The following is a 22,330-nucleotide window of genomic DNA, read 5'->3' as shown; positions in this document are numbered from 1 at the left end:
ATGGTTTGTCTGTGCCTTTGGAGCCTGCCCTGGAACTAGCTCTTGTAGACCAGGCTGGCCTCAAACTCACAGAGATCCACCTGCTTCTGCCTCCCGAGTGCTGGGATTAAAGGTGTGCACCACCACCACCAGGCTAAAATCTAAATTTTATTATGAAATTATAAAACCTTTTATTATAAAATACTAACCTGATATAAATATAGACAATACTGAATAACAGAATAGTGATTTAGAGTAGTGAAATTCTCATTTTCCTCATTTTTTTATTATATTATTCATGCAGCAAAATGAGCAACACTACAATTTTAAACTGGCTAGCTTTCTTTTCTACTCTCGGTTAAAAAATTTTTCATACAAATATGCAACTTAACGCCATCCTTAATAAAGTCTCTCCTTTCACTGTTTCAGGATGTGGGTCAATTTCTACTGGTACAGAAAGCTTAAAAAATTTAAAGCTACATACATCTCATTCTTTGTAGCCTATCAAAAATTACTCAGAAATATATTTTATGGCCCAAACCAATGCAATCTCAATACTGCAATGTGCTAATAAAAGTAAATGCTCTGCAATTAATAACAAGTAAATGACTATTATTTCAGCATATCTCCGCTATAGAGAAGTAAGTATGGTTTAACAAGATCAAGGGTAGGGTTCGAGGCCAGCTTGGTCTACAGAGCAAGTTCCAGGACAACTAGGGCTGTTACACAGAAAGACCCTGTCTCAAAAAAATAAAACAAAATGAAAACCAAATACAACAACAACAAAAAAAAAAAGGTCAAGAGTAGAGAAAATATTGACTCACAGAAGGGTTGAAATAGTAAAGCAATGGGCATCAAATCCAGGAATATATGGCATAAATGCCTCAATTTCTTTATTGATAGAATAGGAATGACCTCTAAAGAACAAAAAACCAATCTAATCAGAGATGTGGAACTACCCACCAGGAGTTCTTTATACCCTTAAACCTGTTCATTCTATAAAACAGCTTTAAGGTAGCTTATGAAAAGGCAGAGCTTATTAAATAAAAGTAGCTAGACACAAAATATCTTTAACTTAATAAGAGACCTCTTTTCAGAACCAAACACAGGGCTGAAGGAGTTGGGCCTTCCACATTCACATTGAACTGATAACCCTGAAAAGAACTCAACTGTGCTTTACTCTGTCTTAAAAGCTAGTTTACCTTTATTCATTACAACTGTAATAGGGCCAGAAACTTTCCCCTTCTTTTCTGTGACGCTATACTGAATTGTTTATTTGTTTGTTTGTTTCTGATACAGGGTTTCTCTATATAACAGCCCTGGATGGTCTGGAACCTACCTTGTAGATCAGGTTGGCCTCAAACTCACAAAAATACACCTGCCTCTGCCTCCCAAGTACTGGGTTCCATGACCCTCACCAAATTTCTTTATCAAAGAATTATAGTATGATGGAAGCTGTGGAAATGGCCCAGTCTATAAAGTCTTAGTGATGAAGTATGAGGGCCTGAGTTTAGTCTCAGGCACCCAAGTAAAAAGACAGGCATAATGACACATAAAAATAATTCAAGTGCTGGGGAAACAGAGGCAGACGAGATGAATCATAAATTAGGGTTGATTGGATAGCAAACTCAATTAAGTGATAAGTCCCAGGTCCTAGAGAAAGACATAGTCTATAAAATCAAGGTGGGAGAGGGGAAAGATGGCTCATCAGTTAAGAGCAGAAAACCTGAGTTCAGTTACCAGCACCCACATCACGCAGCTCAGATGCCTGTAACTTCAACTATAAGGGAATCTGACATCTCTGGCCTACAAGGACACCTGCACTCATGTACACAATGCCACAAACATACATGAAACTTAAAATAAAAAGATCTGAATGTGGTGGTTCATGCCTTTAAGCCCAATGTCTGGAGGCAAAGACAGGTGGATCTCTGTGAGTTTAATGCCAACTTGCTGTACTGTATAAAGTGAGTTCTAGACCCACAAGGCTACATTGTAGTAGCATTTCATTTGTATTTTAATAAATAAAGCTTAAATGAAGATCAGAAAAGTAAAACAGCCATACTGACCACCCTTACAGACCAGGCAGCAATGACACACACCTTAAATCCCAGTAGCCACACTAGCCTGCCACAGAAACCAGGTGTTAGTGGTGCTCGCCCTTAATCCCAGAACTAGAGAGGATTATAAAATGGGAAGAGACAACTCTCAGTCTCATTCTGAGGTTTCCTGGAGGAGGACCATTTTTGGACTGAGATTGAGGTAAGAGCCAGTGGGTGACTGTTTTGTTTTTCTGACCTTCAGGTTGAACCCCAATTTCTGTCTCTGAGCTTCACTACATAGTGAGACCCTATTTCAAATGAAGAAACAAACAAAACCTTTGGGGCTAGAGAGATAACTGAGACATTAAAAAGACTAGCTGCTCTTCCAGAGGACCCAGGTTCAATTCCCAGCACTCACATGGTACCTCACAACCCTCATTTCCAGAGGTTCTGACTATCTCTTCTAACCTTCATGGGCATCAGGAGCACATATGATACACATACATATAAAGTCAAATAAATAAGTCTAAAAAAATTAAGGAGAAACAACTTTTGGTGCACACCTTTAATCCCATCACTTAGGAGACAGAGGTAGATGGATTTCTATGAATTCAAAGCCAGTGTGATCTATAGTTAGATCCAGGTCAGCCAAGATTACATAGCAAAGCCGACATCCTCTTCTGAACTCTGAGGGCAAATGTGCACACAGACACACAAATAAATAAGAACAAAAATAAATCTTGGACCGGAGACATGGGTCAGTGGTTAGGTGATATGGGATGCCCTTCTATATGCTGTGAATATGTTTTATTACCACTGGTTAATAGAGAAGCTGATTTGGCCAATAGCCAGGCAGAATAGAGCCAGGCAGTCCAAACAGATACATAGGGAGAAGAAAAGCAGAGTCAGGGAGATGCCAGCAGTCACTGGAGAAACAAGATGTGAGGTAATGCCAAAGCCATGAAGCAATACATAGACTAATAAATAGGTTGATTTAAGATGTAAGAGCTAGCTAGCAATAAGCCCAAGTCATAGGCCAAACAGTTTGTAATTAATATTAAGCCTCAGAATGGGTATTTGGGAACTGGCAGGCAGGAGAGAAACCTCCAGTTACAGTTAAGAGCATTTGCTACTCTTCCAGGGGACGTGAGTTCAATTCCAAGAACCTGAGTTCAGTTCCTAGCACCTATATCAGGCGGCTCATAACTGTAACTCAGCTCTAGGGGGATTCAACACCTCTGGCTTCCACATGTGTGCACACACACAAACACCCCTATACATAATTTAAATAATACAAAACATGGTGGAAAGCTGCTGCAAAAAGACACCCAAGGTTCACCTTTGCCTCCACATGCATCTGTGTGATAGAGGCAGAATAATCAGCACATGGTAAGTTCAATGACAGTTCAAGCTATGTAAAACTCTGAAAATCATCAACAGCAACAGTAAAAAAATCCCACAGACAAATGAAATCAAAGACAGTATAGGCTACCTGAAACTGTCTCAAAAATAACAGTAACAAAATTCCACAGAAAAACAAACCCACAAAATATTAAAATACCAAACTTAAAATTTCCCTATAGTAATATTAAGAAATATTTATACCTTGTTATAAAGTTTTAAAACATTGAAGCTTTCAGCAATGGCCATGTTTTAACTTTGTAGAACCCTATAATAGTTGAAAGTCTTGAAGAGTTATTACTGTTTATGATAGTTGAATATTACTGCTTAAATTAAAATTATATTTTCAAAGGAACACCCAAGAGTTCAATGAAAATTACTGCCATAAAAAAAATACTAGTAGTCTGGTAGTGGTGTATCATAACTTTAATCACAGCACTCTGAGTTTGAGGCCAGCCTGGTCTATAGAGGGAGTTCTAGGATAGCCATGGCTACACAGAGAAACCCTCTTTCAAGAAACAAAACAAAAACAACAAAAAGAAAAAAAAGGAAAGAAAAAAGTGAGGCTTGGGAGACAAGTTAGCTAATAAAAAATGCTTACTATGAAAATATGAGGACTTGAGTTCAAGTCCTAAGCACCCACCTAAAAAGAGCCAAGCATGAATGACTGTGCTTGCGTGAAACCCAGCACTGGGCAGCGGAGAAAGGTGGATCCTGACAACTTCCTGGTCAGACAGCCTTGCCATAAGAGCAAGCTTCCAGTTTAGTGAGAACCTGTCTGAAGGCAGAAGGTAGAGAACGACAGAGGAAGACACTTGATGTCCTCCGCATATATGGATGCAACACACACACACACATATACTCACAGGCAGACATACTCACATACACACACATACACATTTAATTAGTGTTTTTACATACATATAAGAAAAATATACATTATGTCAAAAGTAATACTACTGTATCTTTTATACCCCTGACATTACAACTAAATTACATTAAATTCAATGTTATAAAATCATATATGTTATATATACTATAGTTTTTGGAAAATTAAGTTCCATATGATACCCTGTTTCTAGGACTAGCCCTTTACTATTAATGATTATATTATTGATATGGAACATGTCATTTTTTATTGAGCACACTAGAATTATCTCAACTAGAGGTGTGAACTCTCTTTCAGTCACTCTAGTTAAAGTACAATGAAATTCTCCCATTTTTGTGACTGGTAATTCTAAAAGTGGGAGTTCCTAACAATGTAAGGAATATACTTTAAGTGGTAAGGACTAAGGAGAGTTGATGTTTGGCTCTTCCCAAATAAAAATGTATTTGATGGATCTGAATAATCTAGTATATCCTAATATACTTCAGTATGAAAAGAAAAATATTCAAGAAATGCAAAGTTGAATAGAAAGAATATCCTATGAAAACGAATGGAATGTTGATGAACTAAGAACTAAAAATTCTGAATTCTAAATAGAGGTAAGCCCCTAACCCAAGTCAATATTTCTTAATCATAAACTGGCATAACTATTCAAACGTAAGTAATAAAATGCTTGAAAAACTTTAAAAAGTTTTAAAGTAAAGTGAAAAAAATTTATTGTCCTAACCTGCTCCACACACAAATACCAATGGTTCTGAAATCAGTACTGGTAAGCATGGCAACTCAAATTGAAAGTATGCTTAGTAACTGCAAGGCAGTAATTCAAGGACTAATCTCAGTTTAATCATAGCTGAGTGCGTAAAGACATTTATGCTGTCGGTGCTGTCCTAACAAGAAGCTAAATTTCAAGGTATTGCACAGCCTTGCTTGTGAGAAAGCTAAAATGTCAAGATCTAAAGAAAACTGTTAACTATATAAAATGCAGTAAAAGCAGATATTCTTTATTAAATGCTAGTTACACTGAGCAAATCTCACATTTCTAGAGTAGATACTCAGCTCCTACGTTAGCAAATAAGGCTAATCAGAGCTGTTAATGGCCAGGCTAAGCACTGTGGGAATATCCTAATAGAAAAACAGCCAAACCTAGCAGTTTCTCTCTGTGTCTGTCTGTTTCTCTCTTCTGTTGCGGAATATTATTTGAACTAGGTAGAGATGCGTTACATTTGTTTCTGCTGCAGAACATTACTTTAACTATGTGAAGATGTGTTATATTTGTTTATGCTGTATTTAATGATGTAAAGATGTGTGATATTTGTTTCACCTTGCCTGACTAAGGCACTCGATTGGTCTAATAAAAAGCTGAACAGTACCAGTAGCTAGGCAGGAGAGGGATGTGTGGGGAGGCAGAGAATGAGGAGGAGAAATCTATGCTCTAGAGAAGAGAATGATGGAGAGAGGGACACACCTGGGGCAAGAGACAGCAGGAAAGATATACAGAGAAAGAAAAAGAGGGAGGGAGGGAGGAAGGAAGGAAAAAGAAAGGTAAAAAATCCTGAGGCAAATGTAGATAAAAGAAGAACAGATTACAATAAGAGTTAAGATAAGGCTGAGCATTATAACTGATAGTGAGTCTCCACGTCCTGATTTGGGAGCTGGTTGGTGGCCCCCCCCCCCCAAAAAAAGCCTGGTACACTCTTTCTCTCTCTCCTCTCTTTCTCTCTCTCCTCTCTCTCTCTGAAAATGGGGACTTTTCCATTTTTTTTCTTTTCTGTATTTAAGGAAAATTTTTCAAAATAATAAATATTTATTAAGTTAATGGAATAGATTTAAATAGTCACATACAATAAATGACTTTGAAATATACTTTGGAAGCGCATTCTACAAACAACTATTCGGGAGAAGGGAGTGTCCAGAAGAGATGAGTAGAAAATATAATTGCAGGGAAAAACATTGCAAAAAGAGACAGAAACAAACAAAAAAGATAAAGAGAGAAAATAAAAGCTAAACAGCCAAAGTCCTTCCTCAAAAAAACATAGTTTTGTAAAACTTCACTTATTTGTGTATACACATGTGGTGCATTCATGCCACAGCACACGTGTGGAGGTCAGAGAACAACTTGAAACAGTCAGTTCTCTCCTTCCACTATGTGGGTCCCAGAGATTGAATTCAGGTTGCGAGGCTTGGGGCAAATACCTTTATCTATTGAGCCCTCCCACTAGCCCACAATTTTTTGTCAAAGACAGGGTTTCTTTGTTGTAGTCATGGCTGTCCTGAAACTCAGAGGTCCACCTGCCTCTGCCTCCCAAGTGCTGAAATTAAAGGCGAGTGCCACCACTGCCTGGCTCACATTTTTAAAAATGTATGTGCAATGTACCCATGAGTGATGTTAGGCCACAAAGCACAGTATATTTTAAAATTTAATTTAAGAGACAAACCATACAAAATATTCTTTATAATCACAATGGAATGAAACTAGACAACAATTAGCAAACAAAAAACAGAGAATTCATAAATATATAAAAGGCAAAAAGCACATTCAATACCAACAATACCAAGAAGAAATCACAAGGAGGAAATAATTAGCACTCAAGAGTCTGAGGTAAGATGATGTCACGTACCTTTAATCCTAGCACTTGGGGGGGGGGGCAGACACAGGCAGAATTCTGTGAGTTCAAGGCCAGCCTGGTCTACAGAGCAATTTCCAGAACAGCCAGAGATACCTGTTTGAGACCTCATCTTAAGGAAAAAAAAAAGACAGAATGACTTCTCGGGACTTACATATTTTAACCATCTCGATCTATCTCCAAGCTTACTAGCCCCATAGATCAGTTATCAAAGACCTACCAACTCTCAAAAATCATTTAACCCTGGAGTTTTCTTTTAAAGATTTATTTATTATGTATACAGTGTTCTACCTGTACACCAGAACAGGGCACCAGATCTCATTATAGATGGTTATGAGCCACACCATGTGGTTGCTGGGAATTGAACTCAGGACCTCTGGAAGGGCAGTCAGTGCTCTTAACCTCTAAGCAATCTCTCTAGCTCCCAACCCTTGGGTTTTTAAAGCAAGTAAAGAGTCCAAGGTGCACAGTACTAAAGGTCAACTACTCAACCATTTCAAAGACACGCATCCGAACGTTAGACAGCAAGTCTCATCCGCGTAAAATCAACAAATCATAAATCCATGCACATGTGGAATAAGTATATTTTGCTGACTCTGTTGACTGTTCATGTCTTCATGACTAAGAATAATTCTGTGCACTCAGTGGTGGTGGTGCACACTTTTAATCCTAGCATTTGGGAGGCAAAGGCAGGTGCATCTCTGTGAGTCCGAGGTTAGCCTAGTCTACAGAGCTAGTTCCAGGACATGCAGGGCTACACAGAGAAACCCTGTCTCAAAAAAAAAACCCCAAAATGTGCATTTATAGTAAATTTTCAGCTGATGCTGATGTTGCTAGCTAAGACATGATAGCTACAGAGGATGGTGTCATATGTCTTTAGTCCGAGCAGTTGGGAGACAGAGATAGTGGACCTCTTATGAGTTAGAGGCCAGTTTGGTCTGCATAGCAAGTTCCAAGCCAGCCAGGGTTACACTGCAAAACTCAGTCTGAAACAAAACAAAACAAAACAAAAATCAAACAAAAAAGGCTGCAAACAAAAAAGACAAATACATAAAAGCCTATAATTCCAAGAATAAATCACAGGGCAAAAATTAGATAATTATCACTCGGGAGGTTGAAATAAGAGGAAAAGTGCAAAGCCACCAGCACCACTTTAAAGAAACAAACCAAAAGTCCAGACCCTGGCCAAATTGTGATATAATCCCAGCTTCAGGAGGGAGGGGCAGAAAGATCTCTATGAGTTTGAGGCCAGTCTAGTCAATAGAGTTCCAGGATAGCCAAGGCTCCAAAAGAGAGAACCCTCATCTCAAACCACCCTCACCCCACCGCCAGCAACAAAACAGACCCTATTCTGCCACCTTATACTTACTTCTCCTTATATTAGGAATAGTTTTGATTTTTATCAAATGTACCTTGGGATGTGCCCTATTAATCCTCATCTTTAGTTACTCTAACCCACTTTCTTACAAAATCAAATCATAGTTATCCTCTAAGCCCTATGGCTCTCAATACTGCCTGCCCAACTACAAACATTTGAAAAGTGTTGGTTTTTAAACATTTGTTTATTGGTGTGTCTGTCTGTCTGTCTGTCAAGGACATGTGTGTGTGCACATGCCGGAGCACATGTGCAAGTCAGAGGACAATTTTGTGGAGTTGGGTCTTTCCTTTCATCTTACACAGGTTTGTGGCTAAATAGAAATCAGCAAGCACTTTTACCCTCAAAGCCATCTTACCAGATCCTGGATAGGCTTTTAACATCTACAGATATTCCCACACTCAGGAGACTGGAGCAGAAAAAAATTGAGTTTGAGGTCAACATGAGCTACACCAACATGAAGAAATATAAAAATTTTGTCTCCAGAATGAATGAATGAATGTATTTTCTCCCTGGATGAATAAGCTTCCCCTGGTGAATTTAATGAAGTTCTCTAGCCTGACTCTCCTTCCCATCAGAATTATCGCCCCTTTATATTCCTGAAGTACTCAGAGATTGTATCAAGTTTGCACTTGCTACTCTACCTTTGAAGTCTTTCTCCAACTTAATCAATAAAAGTACACACCATATCTTCAGTTTTTTATCACTATAGTACAAGCATAGTGACGGATACAGGGTAGCAACTCCAACATTAGTTCCTCATTAGTATTGATTCAATTTAGAATTCGGAGCCTGGGACTAATATAGTAACATTTTGTTTATGATCTAATAAATAAAGCTTGCCTGAAGATCAGAGTGCAAAGCTAGCCACACTAGTCAGCCATGCAGGCCAAACAGTGGTGGCACACACCTTTAATCCCAGCAGTCACAGTAGTTAGCCATAGGGGCAGGGCAGTGGTGGTGCATGCTTTTAATACCAGCACTAGAAAGGAAAACAAGGCGGGATGAGACAGGAACTCACCCTGAAGATTTCCTAGAGGTAAAAGTTCTCTAGTGGTTGGCTGCTTTGCTTCTCTGATCTTTCAGCTTGAAACCCATTATCTATCTCTGGGTTTTTATTATTCGTGCTACAGGCTGGAGAGATGGCTCAGAGGTTAAGAGCCATGTCTTCCAAAGGTCCGGAGTTCAATTCCCAGCAACCACATGGTGGCTTACAACCATCTGTAAAGACATCTGGTACCCCGCTTCTGGTCTGCAGGGATACAAGCAGGCACACTATACACATAATTAAATAAATCCAAAAGAAAAAAAAAAAGAACTCAAAGCTTGAAAATATTTCTAGTATATTCAATTCAGGAAATTATATCCTCTCCTTTTTAAATATAGTTATACAACAAACTCATTTTGAGTCAGTTAATTCCTTCCTTCCCTACTAGATAAACTGGAGAGAAAATATTAATATCGATAATTAATAGTCTCCAAATGGCTTCCTAAGTTGCTTCCTTAGAGCAAATGGCTTTTCTAAATCCATTAAAGAATGTTTCAAAACAATTAAAGAATCAAAGCACACACATTTAAAGACGCTAAAGCCCTGAATAGTTGTATAATTTGTTTTCTCAACAGATGTGCATCCTTCAAGCCCTGAATTCACCAGATGCATATTAATCTGTACTTTTAATTTTTACATAACATGCCATTCTAGTTTTATAAATACACTATCATATAAAAGCAAAATTCAGGTATTGCTTTATAGCATTAATTAGCAGGTTATTCCCACTATACCAAAAATACGGTAAGATTCATTTTAATACAACCAAATATTTGCTCACTAAATACAAGCTATGATAACCTCACCATTACTTTGGCACTTGCTGACTTCTATCTAGAATATGAAATATAATTTGCTAGAAACTAAAGCTGATGTCACAGGCCTTTAATTCCAGTACTGGGGAGACAGAGACAGATGGACCTTTGTGCGTTCAAGGTCAGCCTGGCCTACATAATGAGACCCTGTCTCATTAAAAAAAAGAAGAAAAGAAAGAAAAATAATACAATAGTTTATTAAGATATTTTTAAAAATATATGAGTGTGTGGACCGCATGCAATCCCAGTGCCTTCAGAGGTCAGAAGACAGACCTAAATATAAACAGCAAAATGAAAATGTATAAAGATAGTCCAGGAGAAAATCTTGGGGTCAGCAATAATTTTATAGACAACACCAATACTATCCATGGAGGGAAATTACTAATTAGACTTTATAACATTAAAAAATGGGAGTAGGGTGAAGAGAAGGGTCCCTGATTAAGAGCAGTGGCTGCTCTTCCAAAGGATCTGGGTTCAGTTTCCAGCACCACATAGCAGCTCACAATCATCTAAAACTCCAGTTCCAGGGGATACCTTTTTCTAGGCTCAACAGGCACTACAGAAAGGAACATTATGCACATACGATAAACTCAGGTAAAACTCACACAAAAATAAATAAGATTTTTTTAAAAAAATTAAAAATAGCGGGGCTGGAGAGATGGCTCAGTGGTTAAGAGCACCGCCTGCTCATCTAAAGGTCCTGAATTCAATTCCCAGCAACCACATGGTAGCTTACAACCATCTGTAATGAGATCTGGTGCCCTCTTCTGGCCTGCAAGCATGAATGTAGGCAGAATACCGTATACACAATAAATAAATAAATCTTTAAAAAGAAAAAATTAAAAATAGGCCAGCAAGATGGTTCAGTGGGTAAAGGCACTTACCACTCAAGCCGGATATCATGAGTTCTATTTTGGGGGCACAGGCAGAGGTAGGAGAGAACCAACTATACATAGGTGTCCTTTCACACATGTCCACACATCATACACACACAAAGTTTTCTTTTTTACATGTGTGTATGTCCACCTGATTGTGCACTATGTGCAGTGTCCCCAGAGGTGGAAATGAAATTATAGGCAATAGTGAGCTGCCATGTGAGTGCTAGCCCAATAGGTGACCCCTTGATTCAGTGAAAGACCTTGTCTCAAAAAATCAAGTGGGAAGGCTGGAGAGATAGCTCAGTAGTTAAAGGCACTGGCTGAGTGTTTTAAAGCAGCTCTTCCAGAGGTCCTGGTTTGATTTTTATCACCCATTTGGCAGTTCACAACCAGCTATAACTCTTAGGGCTCTGATGTGAGACATCCACATGCATAAAACTAATTAAGTAATTAAAACAAAAAGAGAATAACTGAAGACAGCCAACACTGACCTCTGGCCTCCACAAGCACACACGTAAGTGAGCAGACGTCAACGTCCCAGCACTTGAAAGGTGGGAGGCAGGAAGATCAGGAGTTCAAGGCCGGTCTATACAAGGTGAGAGTTTATCTAAAAACAAACAAACAAATAGATGTGGCCGAGAATAGACAGTCCCGTTGCCCAGAATAGACAGTCCCAGAACTCGGGAGGCAAAGGCAGGCAAATCTATGAGTTCAAGGCCAGACTAGCCTATCTAGTGAATTCCAAGCCAGCGCTACAGGGTGAAACCTTCTTTCTCTCACAAGTGAGGGGAGGGTGCTGTAAAGGTAGGTATTTCTACAAGCCTTCAAAACCAAAGAAGGCAAAACATATCCTAAAGGAAATTATGGGCTGCAGTTAGCAATGTACCCACACATTTATTGTCACAAACGCATCGTACTAATGTAAAATAGGAAATGAATAGGTGAAACTATTTTTAAAAGGAGACATAAATAGAACTTTCTGTACTATCTGCTCAATTATTCTGTAAGTCAAAGCTAGTAAAAATATTAATAAAAGAAAAACACAGTAAGGCATACACAGCCATACATGGCAAATGGTACCATTGTAGGCTACAGAAATTCTAGAAAAGTAAAAACAAAAAGCCAATACCCGCTCCTTTTCCCTGGCATTGATCATGCCTCTATTCACTCACATCTTCATCAGAATGACCACTGGGAAATGGACCAAAAATTCAACTGGAAAACTAGTAGGAATCTGAAATGCAATCTGATTATCACAGACATTCAAGTACACACTGAGTGCATGCACACACCCCTTTGCTCATTGCCAATCACAAGTAGTTCATGACTTATTAAGAGGATGTAAGCATGCATGGGCAGCCCATAAAATGATGGTTCTGTTGAACTTGTCCATATTGGGTTTCATATTCTAAGTTGATGAGGACAACTGACCAGGTCTCTTCCTCAAGAGGACACCAGATCTCATTACAGATGGTTGTGAACCACCAGGTGGTTGCTGGGAATTGAACTCAGGACCTTAGAAAGAACAGGCAGTGCTCTTAAGAGCTGAGCCATCTCTCCAGTCCCCCAGCTGATTTACATCCTCTTCAGCATTACCAGGGCATAAATTTCATTTTTCAAATCAGCTGAGTGGTAGTAGCGTATGTCTTTAATCCCAGCACTTAGGAGGAAGAGGCAGGCAGACCTCTTCAGTGAGTTCCAGGCCAGCCAGAGCAGTAAAAAAAGAGGATGTAAATCTCTGATACTTTTATTGAGAGGCCCAGAAGTCCTTTTTACTGAATAAGGAGTTAGTATGTGTAGGAGAAACGGACATAGATCCAATGCTATGTCTCCTAGAAAATTTATGCAGCATTTTGATGAAGGTATCAAACTGTAGTACTCTGACTTCCCCAAGCACTAAAAGAGGTACTGTACCAAATCCTCTCTGGTGAAAAAGGCAATAGCTATTTTGTCCACCCACCTTCTCTGACCATGCTGTAAAAGCCAAGAGAAAATCCTTTCCCAGAATGTCCACACCTCCATTGTGACAGGCAAAGAAAGAACAATTGCTATCCCTGGCATCCCAGCCCCCACATAACTACACTGCCCACTTGAAGCTTCTAAGTGAGGGACAGAATACAGTGGTGTAGATAGTCCATCTGTCTTCCTACCTCACCAGAACATTCCTGCTGGAGACAAGCGCGCAACTCTCTTCTGTCCAGATGGCTCTCCTTCAGGCCATTTCTGGGATACCACGTTAGTTCTCCTTTACAGCCTATCTCTCAGATGCCTGGCTCTCTCAGGCCATGCTAAGTACAAACTACTATAACCTCAGCAAGGTATGCTTTTTTTTTCAGTTGTGGAAGTCCAATAGCCCCTCCCTGGGGTTTATTTAGATTCAAATGTGACTAGAACCTGCCTGCCAAAATAATCCAAATTGAACTGGGCACACATTTTGGATGAAAACTAAGCTACAGTATATAGGTAAGGAAAAACTATTGCTACAAGAGGCTATAAAGTGGGTTTGTCACTAAATAAAAATTCTCAGCAGACTTTTGCTGGCTGTGATCTATCAAGTGAATAAAGATTTAGTCTAACAGTATCATTTATTCTAATACTCTCCTTTCTTTAACACAGCTTTCACCAAAATTAGACTACAGTAAGCAGGAACAAGAAAAATGGTTTATCAGTGCTGGGCCTGGTGGCACAGCCTGTAATCTTAACACTTGTGAGACATCGGCAGCAGGATCAAAAACTTAGGGCCAGATGGGCTACATGGCAAGTTTGAAGTCAGCTTGGACTAATAAACAAACAAACATTTACCAAGATAATAAAAAAGATACAAGAAGCTAACTCACACACAGAAAATATTAAATAATTCAACAATTATCTTGAAGCAATGCCTCCTATTGTCCTATACAGCAACATAACAATCCAAGTCATTTAGTTACACATTCGCTGAGAGGAGTTGATATTATATAATCCAAATCTACTGGAGGTTTATATTTTTGAAAAATAATCTGATGAATTCAAAGCCATAAAATATGGAAGGGGCGAGCAAAGAAGGAATGTGAAACAGATGGCATCTAATTTTTTCCCTTAGTCCATCTTGAACACAATCCCAATAATGTCAAAATCCAATTTAGCTTTCTAAATAAGTAATCTATAAAACTTAAAATGGTAATTCTCAAGTAAATTCACTCTTTTTTTCCCCAGCTTCTCGGAGATTCTATATTAGGCACGAATGGGTAGAGTTAGCTATTAAGAGAAAAACTATCATTTTACAAATTCAAGGTTCTTCCAGGAAAGTCTACTATGTATGTAAAAACACTGAAGAAGTTTTTATCAAAAAATTGGTCGTACTGAAATCTAACTATGGGGGCTCGAGAGATGGCTCAGTTCTTCCGGAGGACTGGAATCAATTCCCAGCACTCATATGTCAGCTAACAACGGTCTGGTCTGTAAGACCAAGATCTGGCCCCCTCACATACACATGCAGACAAAATACCAAGGCAAATAAAATAAAAATAATCATAAAAATTCTAGCTACATTGTCTTTTTTCTTAATATAAAGATTACTTAACTTGATAAAAAGCTAATTATTTTATTAAAATATACTGTTAGAAACAAGCTCAGGAGAGAACAGTCATGTGGCTGAAGTAAAAAAACAAAGTATTTTCTGGACTTTGTAAAAAAAAAATTTTTTTTATGGTGCATCAGTGTGGAGGTGTCAGATCACCTGGACCTGGAATTACAGACAGTTGTGAGCTGCCATGTGCGTGCTGGGAATTAAAGAGCAGCCCATGCTCTTCACTGTCGAGCTATCTCTCCAGCCCCTTAAAATAACTTTTAACATTCCCACAATAACTCTTTTATTCATGATTTAAAAGCAGCACAATACAATTAACTACTTTGCTTAGTCTATGATTCTACTAGATGGTGTGTATGTACGAATGTATATATGTGTGTATATTTCCCTACATATACCTCCTCTATCATGTCTAAATTTCTAAGACTATCAAAGACATGCTCAAAGGAGAGCCAGTAGTTTTAAAATTCCCTCACAAGCAAATTACACAACTGACAACTGCAAAGGTCTTTGGATTGGTCACCACAGAAAGTATCTCCAACATTTTTGCATGTATGGAATATAATTTAGGCAGAATTTTCATATCAACAGCTATTATCCTATTCCTTATATGAAAATAAGTGGATTATTAACATTTTATTTAAAAGGCAGGTTAAAAAATGGGCACTGATAAAAGCAAAGACAATGTGATCTCAACTTTAAGATTCAAAAAGTCATGAAAAATAAGAATTCAAAAAACATAGCAAAACCCTAGATTTATATTTAAGACTGCTCCCTAAAAAGGGCCATTTAAAATTTTGAATCATTTTGCCAAAAATCCTCAACTATAGCAAAACATAATTTCAACTCAGCTTAAAACAGAGATATTGAGGGGCTGGAGAGATGGCTCAGAGGTTAAGGACCTCTGTTCTTCCAGAGGTCTTGAGTTCAATTCCCAGCAACCACATGGTGGCTTACAACCATCTACAATGAGATCTGGTGCCCTCTTCTGACCTGCAGTCATACATACATGGAGGCAGCACACTGTATTGTATACATAATAAATATCTTTAAAAAAAAAACCAGAGATATTGAAAATTTCCCTCAATTTTACAAAAAATGTGCAAACCTCTCTGAAAGGTCACACCAGACTGAAAACCTCATACCTACTTTTCATGCAAAAAATAGTAAAGGGAGTTTTGGTTTTTTTTTTTTCGAGACAAGGTTTCTCTGTAGCTTTGGTGCCTGTCCCGGAACTAGCTCTTGTAGACCAGGCTGGCCTCGAACTCTCAGAGATCCGCATGCCTCTGCCTCCCGAGCGCTGGGATTAAAGGCGTGCGCCACCACCGCCAGGCTTAAAGGAAGTTATTTATATTCAGCCTCTTTTGAGTACAAAGTACATTTGAAATGTTTCAAATTACTACCCACAAAGAAAACCTGTTAGTTGAAAATCTGACATAAGCTGGGTGTGGTGGTGCCTGCTTTTAGTCCCAGCATTCAGGAAGCAGAGGCAGATGGATCTCTGTGAGTTCCAGGTAAGCCTGGTCTACAAAATATGTTCCAAACCAACCAAAGCTACAGTGAGACCCTTTCTCTCTTTTATTTTTTACTGAAGCTGAGCTAAATCCCCAACCCTGACCCTTTCTCAAGGAAAAAGAAAAGCCCAACATAATAAGTTACATAGAACTGTTATTTTAAATCCACAAGGCAAATAAGTATTTATCAAGATTTCATTTTCTAAGTTATTTTTATATTCTGATGACTAAAGATTTAAAGGGAAAAATTTATTGTATTTTCATTTATTTTACAGTTTATATGTAAGAATTCTCTAGGTGAGATATAGTTGTAATCCCAGCTCTTAAAGGAAAAGAGTGTCTCAAGATCAAGGTCAGCCTGAGTTATATGCTGAGACTGTCTCAAAAAACAAAACAGAATTAAATTAAATTTTCCTAATACTATAAACTAAATCTAACTAAGATGACTCATGCAAGTGATGTTGACCTTAATCTTAAAATTACAACTACTATTTTATGTTCCAAGTCTAACAGCCTTTAAGACATGATGTTAAGATTTAAATAAGTTATTTATAATTTTTTTAACTTCAATCCATATATAACTGTGGTTTATCTGAGAAATATCTATCAAATGTACTTTGGTCATTTCAAGATAAAAAACATACAGTATTTACTACATGCTTTAAGAAACTATTGAAGCTAGGCAGTGGTGGCTCTCTCCTTTAACTCCAGCACTCAAGAGGAAGAGGCAGTCGGATCTCTGTGCGTTCGAGGCCAGCCTGGTCTACAAAAGCTAGTTCCAGGACAGGCTCCAAAGCCTGTCTCGAAAAACCAAAAAAAAAAAAAAAAAAAGAAAGAAAGAAAGAAAGAAAAAGAAACCCCTCAAAATGTTCTCTTTGAACATTACCATCCAGTTCCCTTTTCAAAATCCTCTTCCACTAAGTTGGGCTACTCTAACTATGTAATGACAATCTTGAAATTCAAAGGTGCTTGTTTTAAATGGAGTTATATAAAAAATCACCTCTCTTATAACACTGATTAAAATTTAACACCTATTTGTGAAGAGACTGAAACTCTGCTATAGTCTATGACTTGACCAAGGTCAACAACTCGCAAGAGGCGCAGGCTGATTCATTCCCAGAATTATCTTTCTCAAAGCCAACATTTCCACTTGAGTACAATTATCTCCTTAAAAGATTAAGAGACAGCTCAACAGCGGAGAGGGACTCTCTCCAAATGTTCACTTGTTGTTCTAAGACATATATCACTAAACTACCTACAATTCGGTCAGCTAAACAGAAATGAAGAGAGTATTTCTGATTCGTTTAAACCACAGGTTTGGCAGATGAAAAAGGCTGGAAAAACTTGCCTCAACATGTCTCATCTAGACCTCCATTTATATGGATTTGTGTGCGTGTTTTAAGCATGTACATTTATAAGGCTACGTTTGAATAGATGCTTTCCAGTATTGCACTTTTCTAAGAAAATTCATACCAGATACATACATATCGCTCCGGGAGACTGCTAGAATATGCCATCCTGGCCATTTGCAAATATCCGAAATACCATCCAGGGGCAACAAACCCAGTTCCACACTCTTTTCTTTTATGATGTGATGCGTGCCCACTTGGGGGACAACCGCTCCTATAGGGCGCCAGGGCGAGAGAGCAATAAAGGAAGAAGCGGGGGAAGCGCACGGAAGTTGGGTGGAGGGAGGTCTCATTACCCACTCTTCTGCCCTAGCTCTGCCAAGGGCGGCTCCGCGATGCCCAGCAGACACGAAACCCCTACAAGTCCTCGAAGCCCGGCTCTGCCCCAGCAGAAAGGGTCCGGGACGCGGACAGTGTGAAGTATGGGAAGACCACAGCCATTCAGCAAAGTCCGTACCCTGATTTCGGCCTTGAATGATGCTCCCCCTCCCTCCCCTTTCGGAGCGGGAGCGGGCACTCCAGGTGGGAAACTCCCGGTTTGCATTGACCGAAGTCTCTGCCTCAGAAAGGCAGCCTCCTGCGACCGAGTCTAACCGACCACCCGCAACTCTTCGCTCGCAAGGACCCTGGTTCCTCCATCCCGCCCCCGCAACCCGCCACAGACAGGCCCGTGCCCCACCCCGGATCCCGGCGTCCCCTGCCCCGCCCCGGAGAAGGGCCCCCCCCCCCAAGCCCCTCTCTCTCTTTCTCACACACGCACACACATACGCACACACAAATACACATATCTCCTCAGATTGGTCTCCCAGACCCAGTCGAAGCCAGAGCAACTACCTGTATCGGCCGCACTCCGAGGTTCCAAGGGGGCGGGCGCGGTCCCCTCCCCGAGACGCCGAGTGATTCTCACAGCCACCCTTAAAGCGACGGCTTCGCTTTCCCAGGAGCGGGAGGGAGACGAGGAGGCGGAGGGGGGGGGGGGAGGAGAGGAGTTGAGGGGCGGCCGGAGCCAAACCGGAAGTACTAATGCTGGTCCCACCCACCTCCAGGAGGCGCAGCGCATCCTGGCTCTCCTGATAGGACAAACCCTCAGCAGTCAATGAGAAATTCAGATCACCACTTCCGGGTCGTCCATGCTGCAGCCCCTCCTTAGCAACAGCGTGGGGTTGCTAAGCGGAAGTGCCTTTAAAGATACCCACCCCCATTTCTTCTGGGACTGTTGGGCGGTGGGTCGGGAACTTCGTGTTCTCCTTTGGCAATATCCTTAGACCTTTAATTTGCAGTATTAGACCAAGTAAACGCCTCGCTGCCGCAGGTAGTCTGGTTCCCTCAGCTATTCTCCAACACCAGCGCCAAACTACACACACCTCCTCGCCTCTTCTCGAATCCTAGGCCAACCCGGCGGCTCCTCCCAAAGCTCCTCTCTCAGGGCCCTAGCGGGAGTTTCTCCTGGTCTAGCAGGCTTCTCCCTCTGGTGGATTTCCTGTCGTTCAACCAGACGTTTGCAGGCATTTCGTTCTGAAACGGCCCCAGAAGTCGAATAGAGGGTAAGAAAAGTTTCGTCTTAGCTTGTTTTATTAAAAAAAGGTTTAGCGTATTTATATGTAACCTGGAAATAACGTAGCTATATCTAAAGGAGGTGGGCGTTCCATGTAAATTAACCAGGGAAAAATTATTCCCTAAAACAACAAAGCAAGAGTAAAGAATGCCAGTAACTAAGCTTGTGTAAGAAGACAACTAATCCTTCAGAATAAACCATCATATCTATTCCGTGAACAAGAACGTTGTCCATAAAAAAGCCTCAGTAAGGCCGGGAATGTAGTTCTATGGTACAGCACTTGCCTGGCATGGGCAAGGTCCTTAGTTCTATCCCCTGGCACTGAAGAAAGCGGGTGGGGGCAGTGGGTGGGGAGCAAAACCTCATTTAAAGTGGGCATGGTAAGCGGGCCTGTAATGCTTGGACTCCAGAGGGAGAGAGCATAGGGAGTACAAAGCCCAGTCTATATGGGGAGTTTTAAAACATTTTCCTTAGCATGCCTCGGGCACTAGGTTCAATCTCACATTTAAAAAAAAACCGGTAAACGATGGTTGGGCAGAAGCCAACAAAATAACCCTCTCTCTTATAAACCATTTATAAAATGACCCGTATAATTACAGTCATTACATTTTAAGAGAAACCTGGGTGGCGGGAATCATCATGAGACTTTATATTTTGAATCAGGACACTATGAAGCCCGGACTGACCTGAACTGTGGAGACCTGGTTGGCCTTGAACTCAAGAGATCCATCCACCTGCCTCTGCCTCCTGAATGCTGAAATTTAAACCATGCATCACCAGGCTGGACTGGCTTTCCTAACTTTAGCTTCGAAATATTTTCCTGCTGATTTGCAACTGCAGGCCCCAATTTTATCAGTCACAAAATTACTGGTAGACTGTTGTTCACCTCAGCTAGGATAGAAAATTAGATTTGGTAATTCTGTTCATTTCCTAGACCCATAGGATGACATTAAATTGATTCATCCTAGGTAATCAATTCAGTAAAGCTTTTAGAGAACTACTTTAGCTTCTGATGTACCAGTAGCAGGTTGTTTAATAAGCCTAAAATATCCCCACCTCTGCCATTATCATGTGTGCCTGATACCACACACACACACACACACACACACACCTGGCTCCAAGTGATGAGTGATAAAGCACTACCAGAGTTTACTATTTCAACTGCCAACGGGTGTAAATACGATCCTTTAACTTCTAAAATAAATTCAAATTTGAGCCCAATGAGCAACAGCTTATGATGTACTTAAAGAACGAAAACATGGTTATGGTTTAAAACAAAAACGGGGGGCTGGAGAGATGGCTCAGAGGTTAAGAGCACTGGCTGCTCTTCCAGAGGTCCTGAGTTCAATTCCCGGCAACCACATGGTGACTCACAACCATCTGTAAAGAGGTCTGGCACCCTCTTCTGGCCTTCAGGCATACACACAGAATATTGTATACATAATAAATAAATAAATATTAAAAAAATAAAAACGGGGCCTATAGAAATTACTGTCTCATTAAAAAAAATTTAAATTATATTCAACAATGAGCTTAAGCTCCTGGCAATGCACACACCTTTGAAGAACACAACCCCTACTGGAGTGCTTTATAAGCAGCGTTTAGCTCCTTCCCTTACTGCTTTGGGGCTTTTTTTGGTTTTGTTTTGTTTGTTTTCTCGAGACAGGGTTTCTCTGTGTAGCTTTAGAGCCTGTCCTGGAACTCGGTCTATAGACCAGGCTGGTCTCAAACTCACAGAGATCTGCCTGCCTCTGCCTTCCAAGTTCTGGGTGGAACTAAAGGTGTGCACCACCACCACCCAACTGGGTTTTTTTTTTTTAATTCACTTTTCTATGTGTCTGAAAAACTGAGTTGTGTCCTAAATGATCAAATGAGCTTTTGTAATTCTTTTATTTTCAAATACTCATTGTTTGGAGACCTTGAAAGATAAGTAGCAAAGTCCTAACCTAAAGCTACTTGTGTGAGTTTAACTACACTTTTGTAATTTTGTAAATAATGTTACAGGAATCCATATTCTTTTATTATTATATTTATTTTGGTGTAGGCATATGAATGTGGAAATTAGAATATGCTCAAGGTCCTTCGCTCCTTCAACCAGATTGATCCCAGAGACTGAGCTCAGGTTGCCAGGCTTGGTATTAGCAGCAATTGCCCTTCCCTTTGAGTTATTCGGCTGGGCTAGGATATACTCTTAATATGAACTGTAGAATATTATGTTCATAGGCTAGATCTTAGTTGCCTTCAAAAAGCCAGTATAGTACCTGTATCATGTGATTAATATGGGACTTCCAGCCTCCTGTCTTTAAATTCACTTTTTAATTTTATTTTCTTTGTAATGACTTAATGAATTAAGTTGAGCAGGTGCCTGTAATTCTAGCACTTCAGAACTGAGTTAGGATTGACATGAATTATAACCCACTCTGGACTAAACAACAAAAAGAGCAAAGGGAGTGGAGAGATGGCTCGGTGGCTAGAAGTACTTGCTGTTCCTCTAGAGGACCTTGGTTCAATTCTCAGCACCCATGTGGCAGCTCACAACTGCCTGAAACTTCAGTTCCAGGGGATCCATGATACCAGGTATGCATGTGGTGCACATATATATGTGCATACAGGCAAAATATTCATACACATAAAATAAATGTCTTTTTTAATAAAGCAAATTTGATGGTTTTTTGCGAAACTCAGTACTCTAGAGTAACTAGCGCTGAACACATTAGAGTGCTAGTTAAGTAGCACACACCTGTATTCTCACCAGCACACAGAAGACAGATTGCGGACCAAGTTCAAGACCATTCTGAGTTATAAACAATAAAACAAAGTATGTACTGTTAGAGTTCATCTGGTTTCTCTAAACATTAAAAAAAAAAAAAAACTTGGGACTGGAGAGATGGCTCAGTAGTTAAGAGCACTGACTGCTCTTCAGAAGACCAGGATTCAATTCCCAGCACCCACGTGGTAACTCACAACTGTCAGTAGTTTCAGTTCCAGGGGGTCTGACAGCCTCACACAGACAGACAGGCCGACAAAACAGCAATGTACATAAAATAAAAATAAACGATTAAAAATAACACCAAACTAGAAATGAATAGTTTATGATGACTACTCAGAGCAAGAAAGAAGAAATTTAGTCAGATTTACCTTTTTTGTGCCTAAGCAATAATCAATTGATGCACAAGTGATTCAGAGAAACTCAGGATATGTGACAAAGAGTAAAACATTAAGCCTAATGAAGAGAA

At 39.8% G+C, this 22,330-nt stretch overlaps 1 protein-coding gene across 6 annotated transcripts in view; it reads right to left on the bottom strand.

The window, feature by feature from the left end:
- Nucleotides 1-18,533, bottom strand: part of Csnk1g1 (casein kinase 1 gamma 1) — a 116,301-nt gene extending 97,768 nt beyond the window's left edge. The window contains exon 1 of one of the 6 annotated variants that reach the window (XM_050151891.1): nucleotides 18,374-18,533. The gene's annotated coding sequence lies outside the window, so the exon portion shown is untranslated. Of the gene's footprint in view, nucleotides 1-17,996; nucleotides 18,167-18,373 lie in introns of those variants that run through there. The other 5 variants (XM_050151886.1, XM_050151887.1, XM_050151889.1 and 2 more) reach the window with 5 other exon arrangements.
- Nucleotides 18,534-22,330: the final 3,797 nt, after the last annotated feature.

Source organism: Alexandromys fortis, unplaced genomic scaffold, assembly GCF_014885135.2.
Source record: "Alexandromys fortis isolate MF-2015 unplaced genomic scaffold, M_Fortis_MF-2015_v1.1 scaffold_70, whole genome shotgun sequence".
Lineage (NCBI taxonomy): Eukaryota > Metazoa > Chordata > Mammalia > Rodentia > Cricetidae > Alexandromys > Alexandromys fortis.
Note: the sequence above shows the minus strand (reverse complement) of the source record. Positions and strands in the feature narration are given on the sequence as shown.